Source organism: Salvelinus alpinus, chromosome 10 (genome assembly GCF_045679555.1).
Source record: "Salvelinus alpinus chromosome 10, SLU_Salpinus.1, whole genome shotgun sequence".
Taxonomy (NCBI): Eukaryota; Metazoa; Chordata; class Actinopteri; order Salmoniformes; family Salmonidae; genus Salvelinus; species Salvelinus alpinus.
In genome coordinates this window covers 72,846,860-72,859,111 of record NC_092095.1, presented here as the reverse complement: position 1 = coordinate 72,859,111, position 12,252 = coordinate 72,846,860, and the positions used below count along the sequence as shown (strand labels likewise).

The 12,252-nt window shown below is 41.5% G+C and overlaps 3 protein-coding genes and 1 pseudogene across 7 annotated transcripts in view; 2 read left to right on the top strand and 2 right to left on the bottom strand.

Moving 5' to 3' along the window:
- Window positions 1–12,252, bottom strand: part of LOC139533032 (zinc finger protein 271-like) — a 279,603-nt gene that overhangs the window by 32,420 nt on the left and 234,931 nt on the right. The gene's annotated exons all lie outside the window — the stretch shown is intronic.
- Window positions 1–12,252, bottom strand: part of LOC139533065 (zinc finger protein ZFP2-like) — a 316,223-nt gene that overhangs the window by 147,826 nt on the left and 156,145 nt on the right. The gene's annotated exons all lie outside the window — the stretch shown is intronic.
- The window catches only part of LOC139533031 (zinc finger protein ZFP2-like), a 530,089-nt gene that overhangs the window by 478,843 nt on the left and 38,994 nt on the right, over window positions 1–12,252 (top strand). The window lies entirely within an intron of this gene.
- On the top strand, window positions 2,329–12,221 carry LOC139533079 (zinc finger protein ZFP2-like; annotated as a pseudogene).

Below are 12,252 nucleotides of genomic sequence, written 5' to 3'. Positions count from 1 at the left end.
TGAATTTGACTCTAGTCTGGCACTGTGAAGAGACATGAGAGGTGTAGAATAAGTGGGAGGCCTCGGCCACCGCTGAAATACCACTACTCTTATCGTTTTTTCACTTACCCGGTAAGGCGGGGAGGCGAGCCCCGGGTGCGACCCGCTCTGGGGACAGTGGCAGGTGAGAAGTTTGACTGGGGCGGTACACCTGTCAAACGGTAACGCAGGTGTCCTAAGGCAAGCTTAGGGAGGACAGGAACTTCCCGTGGAGCAGAAGGGCAAAAGCTCGCTTGATCTTGATTTTCAGTATGAATACAGACCGTGAAAGCGGGGCCTCACGATCCCTCTGAATTTGTGTCAGAAAAGTTACCACAGCAATAACTGGCTTGTGGGGGCAATGCGTTCATAGCGACGTCACTTTTTGATCTTTTGATGTCGGCTCTTCTTATCATTGTGAATCAGAATTCATCAAGCGTTGGATTGTTCACCCACTAATAAGGAACGTGAGCTGGATTTAAACCACTGTGAGACAGGTTAATTTTACCCTACTGATGATGTGTTGTTGCAATAGTAATCCTGCTCAGTACGAGAGGAACTGCAGGTTCAGACATTTGGTGTATTTGCTTGGCTGAGGAGCCAATGGTGCGAAGCTACCATCTGTGGGATTATGACTGAACACATCTAAGACCGAATCCCCCCTAAATGTAACGATACCATAGCGCCGTGGATCTTCGGTTGGCCCGGGATAGCCTGCCTCTTTTGGCAGGTGAGTAGATCCGTTTGTGACGGGGTTGGGGTGCGGCCGGAGGAGTTGCTGCCCCTCTCCTGATGCGCACAGCATGTTTGTGGGGAACCTGGTGCTAAATCACTTGTAGATTACCTGATTCTGGGTCAGGGTTTCGTACGTAGCAGAGCAGCTCACTATTGAAAGTCAGCCCTTGATCCAAGCTTTTGTCGGGTACGGAAGGCGTCTTCCTCCACCATCCTCCTTTAGTAACGGGTTAACATGTGCACGGAGAAGGGCCAGGGGCCAGACACAGAGCGTGAGAGAACCCAGGCAGGCGGGTAGAAGGCATAAGACATTGGGCTCTGGATAGGTAGGAGGCTAGGTGGTGGTCGCCCATCTGGTGGGACTGTGAGTCAGGTTGGGACTCACTGTGGAAGTCAAAAGGTCACCAGGTGCACCTCCCCCAAGGCGGGGGGCACTCAGAGCACGAGCAGGGTTGGCCGGACTCAGGTGCTGGGGGCAGCACTCAGGCCGTGGAGGTTGGGTTGGGGATTTAGTCTCTGAGCCGATAAAAGCGGGCGGGTCACCAGGTGCACAGAGCTTGTTTCAGGTTACCAGGTGCATATCCATCAAGGCGTGGGGCACTCCGAGTCCAAGTAGGGGTGGCCGGACTCTGGGGCTAGGGGCAGCACTCAGGCCATGGAAGTTGGAGTGGGGACTGAGCAGATAAAAGCGGGTGGGTCACCAGGAGCACAGAGCCTGTTTCGGGTTACCAGGTGCACGTGGTTCCTGACAGCGGGACTATAGACGTTTTAGTAATTCCAGGGAGTAAGCTATGCTCTAAGGCCAAGGGAGAGGGGTGTTGACTGGGAAAGGGGAGTAGGTGTGGAGGCCTGGAGGTCTGTAGTTCCAGGGAGTAAGCTATACACTCTTGGGCCCAGGGAGAGGGCAGGCAGGCAGGCAGGGAGTGTAGGCCTAGAGGCCAGGAGTCAGAGGTCACCAGGTCAATAGGGGCCTGCCTGGAGGTCAGGAAGGCCCCAAGGAGAAGGCCCAAGTGAATTGGTGTGTGAGTGACACTGTCCTTCAGGGGGGCAGAGCAGGCAAATTAATGTAACATCGTGTGAGATGAAAATGGACAAACAAAAGGATGTGCAATGTGTAGGTCCACTGAGTGGACATTCTGAACCTTGTTTGAAGTCAGTAGGTCACATGACCAAGAAGCTATTGAAATTCAAATGTAAAAAAGGTCTGTACTTTGTTTACGCTGCCTAACTAATTAAACTAGGAATACAAAATGCTGCTCACATTTCCACATGTTTATTAGCTTTGAAAAGCGAATAAATGTCCAAATCGTGAAAATAAAACCTGTGCAATGTTGTGCGCAATTATTCCAACTTCATGACACTTATTTGGAGTCTGGGGCAAGGGGTTTGAAAGCGCGAATATGCAACCTGAAACTGGCTTTACCTCGGTCTCCGTAAGTAGGGTTTTCAGCTGTAACATTTGCCCATATTTGGCTCTGTGTAAACTACAATTCCGACGTTGTGTTTTAACGTTGAGAAACGTAAATAATCATCGCTTTCGAAACATATGCTGATATGCCCCTTTCACGTCAACTAATGTTTCAAACAAAGACAGGTGGGTGCCTATGTCTTCCGTTAACAAGTGCTGTAACATGGCGATAGGGCCGTGTGGGAACACTAACCCTACAAAGGTAACTTAACCTTGTTTTTTGAAAATGATATTTCGCTGATATGAAAGATACGTTTCTTATGTTTCCAAACAAGTACTGCAAGCGATGCGTGTTAATGTTTAGACTAGTTTTGGGGCTCTTAAAACTCCGCTGGTCAGAAGATACTATCGTCAATAAGCACTAAAGCAGTTAACGTATACGAATGAGGTAGCGGTGCAGGAGAGAGACAATTTCACAGTTGCACTACTGTTTTGAAGCTGAATGTAATGTTTATCAGTGTCTACATGTGTACTAATATTCAGACACGTTGTTTCTATCTTTATATATAATTGTTACTATGGCGTGAAAAAGGAAATACAATTGGTAGTAAAAAGTAAAAATACAAACATTTTTATGTAAATTGCATGTTAAAGAAGGGTCCAGTCACCATTTTTGTGATTTCACATGTTTAAGAAAAATGTACCCCAAAGAGCAAATCACTTCTTCATCGTCGTTACGTAGTATGGAGGTCCTGAAAAAACGTGAACAAAATCTAATAAAACACCCCAAGACGTCCTTTTAGAAATGGCTCTCAGTATAATGATGTACACATAAAGTTGTTTCATTACGAACTTTACCTGCAAGGTTATATTCCATTTTCCGCGACTCGGGCCATCTCGAGTGATTCCATTTTCCATGTAGTCTGCTGCTACAGGTAACTGCAGAAATAAAGGAAACTCCATCATATAGTGCCTTTTTAAGTACGTGGATTACATGGCTCTGGTAGGACTGTTAAAAAAAAAAAGATGCTACATCAGATGGGGACAGCAATTTTAAACAGACCAACAACAGATCAACAACCGTCAACGCCCTCCATATCAATGTGGAAAAGCTGATCATCAATGGCAACAACTTGCCAATGTCCCAACCATTCTCGCTGAACGACCAACCAGTGGAGGTGGTTGAGTGTTTTAAATACCTAGGGACACAAATTGATAACAAGCTGAGTTTTACAGAGAATGCAGACTGTATTTTTAAATTAGCAAACTAATGCCTGTTCTTACTCAGGAAATTAAAGGGGTTTGGGGTCAGCCAGGATGTTCTGGAGAGCGTGTACAGCAGCTTGGTGGAGCGTATCCTCACGTTCAATATGACAGTCTGGTATAGTAATCTGAGCTGGTTAGATGATCCTCACGTTCAATATGGCAGTCTGGTATGGTAATCTGACCTGGTGGAGAGCATCCTCATGTTCAATATGACAGTCTGGTATGGTAATCTGAGCTGGTTAGATGATCCTCACGTTCAATATGACAGTCTGGTATGGTAATCTGAGCTGGTTAGATGATCCTCACGTTCAATATGACAGTCTGGTATGGTAATCTGACCTGGTGGAGAGCATCCTCATGTTCAATATGACAGTCTGGTATGGTAATCTGAGCTGGTTAGATGATCCTCACGTTCAATATGACAGTCTGGTATGGTAATCTGAGCTGGTTAGATGATCCTCACGTTCAATATGACAGTCTGGTATGGTAATCTGAGCTGGTGGAGAGGATCCTCACGTTCAATATGACAGTGTACACCCCTTTGGGTCCCCAGGACCAGGATTGAGAACCATAGATCTGGTGCAGTTGGAACAGTGGTCGTTGTGAGTGAATGTATTAATGTCCTCTAAATTGTTAGTGTATGCAATATGATGGACTGACTGGTTTAAATGTGATGTGAGAATGTATGCGATTCTTTTAATGAAAGTGATGCAAAAGAAAAATTGGACAATAAAGTTTTATTCTATTCTAATAGTGTGTTGGGCCACCACGAGCCACCAGAACAGCTTCAATGCGCCTTGGCATAGATTCTACAAGTGTCTGGAACTTCCTGTGTGGAAGCACAATATACGTTTAATATACTTTGTATCCCTCATTTACTCAAAGTGTTTCCTTTATTTTGGAAGTTAAATGTGAAATGGACTGTGTTATCGCTCGAGTCGCAACAAAATGGAATAAAACGTTGCGGACAAAGTTCGGAATGACACAATTTAATGTGTACAACATCTGAAGACCTCCATCACTATACTGAGAGCTTTTCAGTTTAATAAAAGGACGTATTTGGGTGTTTTTTGTGGCGCCTTTGTTTATGTTTTTTGGGGGCCCATACTGCTAAACAAGGACGAGGAAGTGATTCGCTGGTTGGGGTAAGGTTCTCAAAAACATGTGAAATCACAAAAAGTGTTTGAACTCTTTTATAAAATTCAATTTACATCAAAAATAAAGATTTGGTTGTAAAATAGGACACTTCTCCTTTAATGGGAGGGAGACTGGGCATGGTTATAACATGTCTCAGAGATTGTTAGAGCTACTACATTCAACATGTGATAGGAACAACTGTCTGCTACAAATTAGTATTGGTATTGTATCTCTAAATCAAACAGGCAAGGTGTGACTGAGTTGTTGTAAAACAGGAAACTTCTCCTTTAAGTCGTTTTTTGGGGTATCTGTACTTTACTATTGATATTTTCTGGCAACTTTTACTCCACTAAATTCCCGAAAGAATATATGTACTTTTTACTCCCATACATTTTTACTGACTCCCAAAAGTACTGTTTACATTACAAATGGTCAGGCAGGACAGCAATATGGTCCAATTCACACGTTGCCATCCCTACTGCCTCTGATCTGGCGGGCTCACTAAACACAAATACTACATTTGTAAATTATGGCTGAGTGTTGGAATGTGCCCCTGGCTATCCAAAAATAAAAAACTAGAAAATCATGCCATCTGATTTGCTTAAAGATGCGCTATGCAAAAATCATTGTACCATCTAAACCGCTGTGAAATATATTTTCCATAACCAACTGAGCTATCTGGAGTGATCAGAGAGTAGACTAAAGAAGTGAAGTAGACAAACTGCCAGTGAAGAAGTTCTATGAAATGAGTATGTGTAGTTACTAGGCTTGGGCGTAATTCCGTATATACCAGCATACTTGAAAAAAGCCACAGGATGGTTTATCAATACTGTTGAAACTATTTTCTTTGAAGTTAAAAAAAAGAAATGTAATATTTGTAGTTACTTTTTACTTTTTAAGTAAATACCAGCAGTTAACTTGTGCAATACGTTAGTGCATCTGTCACATTATTATGTAGTTTACGGTATAATATTGACAAAGGTCCAGTGAAACTTTCTGCTTTTCATCGGCAGGTTTTCTTGTCATGGTCCTTAATTCATAAGCATTATTTTTCTCCACACAGATATTATATATGGAATAATCGGGACATATTGTGACATATTGGGGTGGCAGGTAGCCTAGTGGTTAGAGCGATAGGCCAATAACAGAACGGTTGCTGGATCGAATCCCCGAGCTGACAAGGTAAAAATAATCCCAGAGTTGACAAGGTAAAAATCTGTCGTTCTGCCCCTGAATAAGGCAGTTAACCCACTGTTCCCTGGTAGGCTGTCATTGTAAATAAGAATTTGTTCTTAACTGGCTTCCCTAGTTAAATTACATTTTTTAAATAAAAAGACTACTTTGTTTTTATAATATTGGTTCTGAAATAATATCCTATTGGTGAGCCAACTGGTAAATGCAGAGAGTATTTTACTTAGTTATAAGGAATTCTTATCACTGTACAAGGTCCCTGTAACACCTAAAGATTTTGCAATTATTTTAGATGCCATTCCCTCAGGTGTTGCTTTATTATTCAGGAACGTGTCAAAACCTGACCCTCAGAGCCGACCTTCCGTTGACCCTGTTGATTCATCAGTAGGAAAGATTCGTTTTTCTTTTACGTTGTTTCTATACCTTATGTCATGCCTTATTGGAATGGATTTATTGATAATATCTGTTGGAAAAAAGTTTGGATGCTGCCACACATATACCTACTTATTAAACAAATGAAGGAAGTAAAAAAAAAAAAAACATAAATATTATCCTGCCAACCACTATATGAATTAGTAAAAAAAACATGCATTCAAATTGTACCTTTTGTTATGACCGCCCAGAAACAGCGTTGCATATTTTGGGGCATTTGTAGAAGAATATCTACATATACAATACGTAAGATACCTATTGAGAGCTGTTGTGACGAAATTGATAAAATAATGGCCATGTATCAAGTGTGTGCTGACCGAATCTTGTTTGTGTTTTGGTATTTATTAGGATCCCCATTTGCCGCTGCATAGTATCAGAATTGTTTACTTCTCTCATTGACCTCTCAAACCCCGGCTTGGTCTGCTTCCCAAGCGTTCTCGGAAGTCTCGCGTTGTTGCGTCTCTGTGTTTAGGAACTCTGTGGCTGTAGTGGGGAACAGGAAGTTCTGCGCAGGCGAGCATCATTTTTCAGAATAAAGAAAGACCCAGAATTGTGCATTCTAGACAAACTTTTGTGTCGGTTTTAAATATATTAATACAGGTATGTAATAGCACGTTTAAACGTTATAACATCGAAAGAACATGTCATGACATGCTAGGTAACAAATACATCAAGGTATTATCATGTTTGGTAAAGGATTTATGTGATATAACGTTATTTGTGTCAACCCGAGCGAGTGAAAGTGAAAAACTATTTTACAAGTAACATAGTTAGAGACAGGGTTTGTCTGAGTGGATGTATATCATTTTGTCAAGGTAATTATATAAAGGATCAATTTATTTGAGATTTCTGGGTTTGTTGTACATGTCGTTATTGGTTTTGTGTAAAATTCACGAGCTGGTAAAATGGCGGCGCCCGCTCTTTCTGCGTCAACGGACTTCAGTCCAGGCAGTGTGGGAGCATCAGAACAAGACAATTTCACGGTTGCGCTACTGTTTTGAAACTGAATGTAATGATTAGCAGTTTACTACATGTGTACTAATATTCAGACATTCAGTTGTTTATCTATAATTGCTACTGGTGTGAACGGGAAATATAAATGGTTGTTGATTGAAATAATGTAGCGAAGACACTATTATTCAGGAACATAGTACATAGTTCCTAAAATAAATTGTAACCTTGTACTAAATGGTTTTTGTCATTAATGCATTTATGTGAATTTGGAAAATCTACTGTAGATTAAGTTCATTTACGTTGTGTAGCCTAATTTTAAAGCTACCTGATTTGTTGAAATGAGGTAATTGAACAATAATATAATATATATTTTTGAGAATAAAGAAAGTGCCAGAACTGTCAAGACAATAACTTTTGTGTCCGTTTCTTTTTGTTACTACAGGCTGACTAGAATATTAAGTCTGAGGTCGGTAACATCAACAATTGAGGACAAACCCAGCATGCCTCTCTCCTTCCACACTGAGTCCAAACCTACAGTCACTGGGTCCTGATTGTGACAGTGGAGCCCAGTTTGCACTGCAGGATCCAGAGATGGCATCAGTGAAGCTGGAAGACTGCAGTCAAACACTGGAGCTGAATCTCAACATTAAAGATGAAGAAGAGGAGGAGAAGATTGGGAAATCTGTTTCTCATGGTAAGAGCAGGTTCTATCTAACTAAGTTTGTTGTTCATTCCAACTTCCCACTGTGTATGAAAAGTTGCAGTAGAACTGTTTCAATGAGAATGTAGATATTATTTAATGCTACTGAGACTTGCATGGTTTGACACCAGTATTGTCAGCATTTGTTTTATTAACAGGGCTATTTGCAGTGTTCAGAGAGTAGACTAAAGAAGTGAAGTAGACAAACTGCCAGTGTTTAGAAGTTCTATGAAATGAGTCTGTAGTTACTGTAGTTACTATACTGTATACCAGGGTATTTGGAAAAATGGCACAGGATGGTTTTTCAGTACAGTTGAAACAATGTGATTATTTGTATGCACTTTTTAAGTAAATACTTGCAGTCAACTTGTGCAATACATGAGGAGACAAAGAACATTGCATCACATTATTATGTAGCTTCCAGTAGTCCCCAGTCAATGAGAAGAGACCGGAGCCTTGTGAGTCACTGACTGTCGTGCTTCACGCGCCAGGTGATATCAATACAGTATGGAATTCACAACTAAATGTTTGCCAGCTAGATATCTTATAACTATTAAGTTAACCGTCTACAATGTGCTAAATACTCTGCATTTGTGCATTTGGTTTGCTAATTTAGTAGCTAGTTATCTATCTAGCTAAGTGGTTATCTTCTTCCAAAAATCAAGCATTCGCTTGGTAACAGCAGAGAATCCCCTCCTGGATCAAGAGCCTTGCATGCTAATATTAGTTTTGTGCTTGCAGCAAACTGTTTGTAGCGTGTTTGAGTAAACCTGTATACTTGTATAGTTTATATCAGAAGCTGTACAAAATGTTCTCAATGCGCTCATTATCATTTAGTTAGCGTTCTCTATGAGGATTAGCATTTTAGCATTTTGTGAGGGGGGAAAGGGGATACCTAGTCAGTTGTACAACTGAATGCATTCAACTGAAATGTGTCTTCCACATTTAACCCAACCCCACTGAATCAGAGAGGTGCGTAGGGCTGCCTTAATCGACATCCACGTCTTCGGCACCTGGGGAACAGTGTGTTAACTGCCTTGCTCAGGGGCAGAATGACAGATGTTTACCTTGTCAGCTTGGGGATTCGATCCAGCAACCTTTCGGTTACTGGCCCAACTCTCCTACACGCCAGGCTACCTGCCACATTCTGCTAAGTGACGTTTTTTGGGCTTTGAACATTAGTACTATTTAAATACCTGTAGTCAACTGGTGAACTAGGTAATAGATAAAGCACACCGTGTTCATCATTTTGCCGTTAGATAATTTTTCATTATCAAGCTTTTCCATTATTCATTATGAAGCTTCCTGTTAGGTTTTGAACAAACAGAGTAAAAACTCAAACTGACTACTAGGAAAAGCTCAAACCAAGTTTTTTCACCCACGGGGTCAAACAGCTGCAAAGACAAAGCATGATTACACAAGCACATATATTTATAACCTCCTACTAGATGGGGTCAACTCCTTACACATCTAGACAGCCTATACATATCTCTGTTGCTAGTCAGGAACTTAGTTGGTTCCTCTCACTGGTGTAGTCATGGTCCTTCCTGATTCTAGAACCTTTGTGGGAAGTGTGTGTGAGAGGACTGTAGTAGGAGGGTTGTTGTGGTGGGCCCCTCTGGCCCCCCTCCCAGAGGTTTAACTTTCTGCACTTCCCCTTGTCTCACTCAGTAACTTTCCATACACCAAGTTCCCATCCACCCTTCATTGACCCCAACCAATACATTCCTAATACATAGTAGTCATCAATAAGTTCTAGTATGGTAACATGAATAAGTTTATTTCAAGCTAGAATCCAACAGTCCCTCCTTTTTGAATAGTAACTTCAACATAGTGAGAATACAATAATATAAAACAGTTAAGTTATAAGACCGTGTTATAGGGCAATCGTTCACAATCATTGGTATTAGCTCTATCATATAAACATACTCTTGATTCTAGCTTGAAATATACTTATTCATGATACCAACTCATTGTTTACTTTACATGTATAAGGAATGTATAGGTTGGGGTCAATGAAGGGTGGATAGGAAGGTGGTATGTGGAAAGTTACTGAGTGAGACATTGCTTAACAATAAAACCTTACAAACCACTCTCTGGCACGCTTATCATTTATTTAGTGAGCCTGTCAGACAAGCTCAGTGCCTATGGTTTTTATTTTATTCAACCTTTATTTAACTAGGCAAGTCAGTTAGAACAATTTATTATTTACAATGACGGCCTACCCCGGCCAAACCCTAACCTGAACGATGCTGGACCAATTGTGCGCCGCCCTATGGGCCTCCCAATCACGGCCGGTTGTGATACAGCCTGGAATCGAACCAGCGTCTGTAGTGACGCTTCTAGCACTGAGATGCAGTGCCTTAGACCGCTGCTCCACTTGGGAGCCCTAAAAGTTGATTTGATTACCTGGATGTGCGTATATTCTTCAGCTTTTTGTATTTGGTAAAAACATATTTTATCATGCCCATTCACTCTCTGAATGACACACATACATAATCAATCCATGTCTCAATTATCTCAGGGCTTTAAAGGTCTTCTTTAATCTGTCTCCTCTTTTTAATCTACACTGATTTGAAGTGGATTTACCAAGTGGCATCAATAAGGGATCATAGCTTTCACCTGGTCAGTCTGTCATGTAAAGAGTTCATAATGTTTTGAATACTTAGTGTATATCACACCAATTGACCTTTTTCTGATGTTGTTCACACAGGAGACGTTGAGTCATTATCTACATCCAGAGAGCAACAGCAGGAAGATCACAGAGCTAAGAGGTCTCACCACTGCCCACATTGTGAGGAGATTTTCCGAATTCTATCAAAGCTAAAAATACACCTAAAAATACACACAGGAGAGAAGCCTTACTCCTGCTCTGACTGTAGAAAGAGTTTCTCCCAACTGGGCCACTTAAAAACACATGAACTTATACATACAGGAGAGAAGCCTTACTTCTGCTCTGACTGTGGGAAGAATTTCTCTCGACGGGGCAGCTTAAAATCACACCAACGGATACACACTGGAGAGAAGCCTTACTCCTGCTCTGACTGTGGGAAGAGCTTCACAACATCTGGGTCTCTGACAATTCATCAGAGTGTGCACACTAGAGAAAAGCCTTACTCCTGCCCTGACTGTGGGAAGAGTTTCTCTCGACTAGGCCACTTAAAAACACATGAACGTATACACACAGGAGAGAAGCCTTACTCCTGCTCTGACTGTGGGAAGAGCTTCACAACATCTGGGTCTCTGACAATTCATCAGAGTGTGCACACTAGAGAAAAGCCTTACTCCTGCTCTGACTGTGGAAAACGTTTTTCCCAATTTGATAAGTTAAAAGGTCACCAGCGTATACATACAGGAGAGAAGCCTTACTACTGCTCTGACTGTGGCAAGAGTTTCTCTCTACAGGACAGCTTAAAATCACACCAACGGATACACACAGGAGAGAAGCTTTACTTCTGTTCTGACTGTGGGAAGAATTTCTCTCGACAGGACAGCTTAAAATCACACCAACGGATACACACAGGAGAGAAACCTTACTTCTGCTCTGACTGCAGGAAGAATTTCTCTCGACAGGACAACTTAAAATCACACCAACGGATGCACACGAGAGAAGCCTTACTCCTGCTCTGAAGCTGGGAAGAGCTTCACAACATCAAGGGGTCTGACAGTTAATCTGAGAACACACACAGAAGAGAAGCCTTGCTCCTGCTCTGACTGTGAGAAGAGATTCTCCAGATTGGGCCATTTTTAAAATGACACCAATGTATATATACATGAGAAAAGCCTCATCAGTTCTTTCAGACCAGCTAAGATTAGTCTCGCCGTCACTTAATTTTTATCTGATAAAATAATTGGCAACGTTTTAATTTGATCAAATGAAGAAAGCATAGAACACTATTGTAATCCTATAGTTTCTCACTGTGAGAGAACTGTGCAGAGGAAAGGGAGTGTTATAGAATGTTAGCCTCTCTTTTACTGATCAGTGTGCACCTTGTCAGTTCTGGTGTGTTTTGTTAGTTTCTACTGTAAAGATATTGAGATGACCTTGGATTTGCCCTTAGGGTTGAATATCCTCTGAGGTTTCTCTTGTTGAAACAATGGAGAACAGACACGAACAAGCCTTAGATAGGCAGTTTTATAAACTTTGTTTTGTAAGCATTACATGGCGAAGTAGCCAGAAGGTTTTGGATTCGCAGAACACCACGGACAGGGTAGGGGTGAAAATATATCCATTATAATATAAGCAGAGCGTGAATCTCATCTTATTTGCTCTCTGAGGCAAAATAAAAGGCCTTTTCATTCTACATGACTGGAGATGAGCAGAATATTTTTTTATACCAGAACAGAGCATGACAATAAATGAGGCATACTGCAGCACCAGAGACCTTTTTGATTTCTATACAGGCTATTG